The 251-nt window shown below is 36.7% G+C and overlaps 1 protein-coding gene across 2 annotated transcripts in view; it reads right to left on the minus strand.

Moving 5' to 3' along the window:
• Window positions 1-251, minus strand: part of LOC107568725 (monocarboxylate transporter 2) — a 25,489-nt gene that overhangs the window by 24,718 nt on the left and 520 nt on the right. The gene's annotated exons all lie outside the window — the stretch shown is intronic.

Raw genomic sequence — 251 nt, forward strand, 5'->3', positions numbered from 1 at the left:
TGTAACTTTCTAGATCTTTTTAATGCCCAAACATACACACTGCACGCCGACTAAAATTAAAAAAGTGAAAAAGCAATAATAATTTTGATTTCATGGGGACTTTAAGAATGTTTTGTCCTAACGTTAGTGAATGCTGGGTAATTACAGTCAAGCAGACATGAGTCAGATGCATCCGTAATATTAGATAACACTTATTATATTACAGTATCCTGTAATCTGTGAACATGAGCCACCCGTGCATGACCCGCTGG

Source organism: Sinocyclocheilus grahami, unplaced genomic scaffold, assembly GCF_001515645.1.
Source record: "Sinocyclocheilus grahami isolate Dianchi unplaced genomic scaffold, SAMN03320097.WGS_v1.1 scaffold1275.1, whole genome shotgun sequence".
NCBI lineage: Eukaryota > Metazoa > Chordata > Actinopteri > Cypriniformes > Cyprinidae > Sinocyclocheilus > Sinocyclocheilus grahami.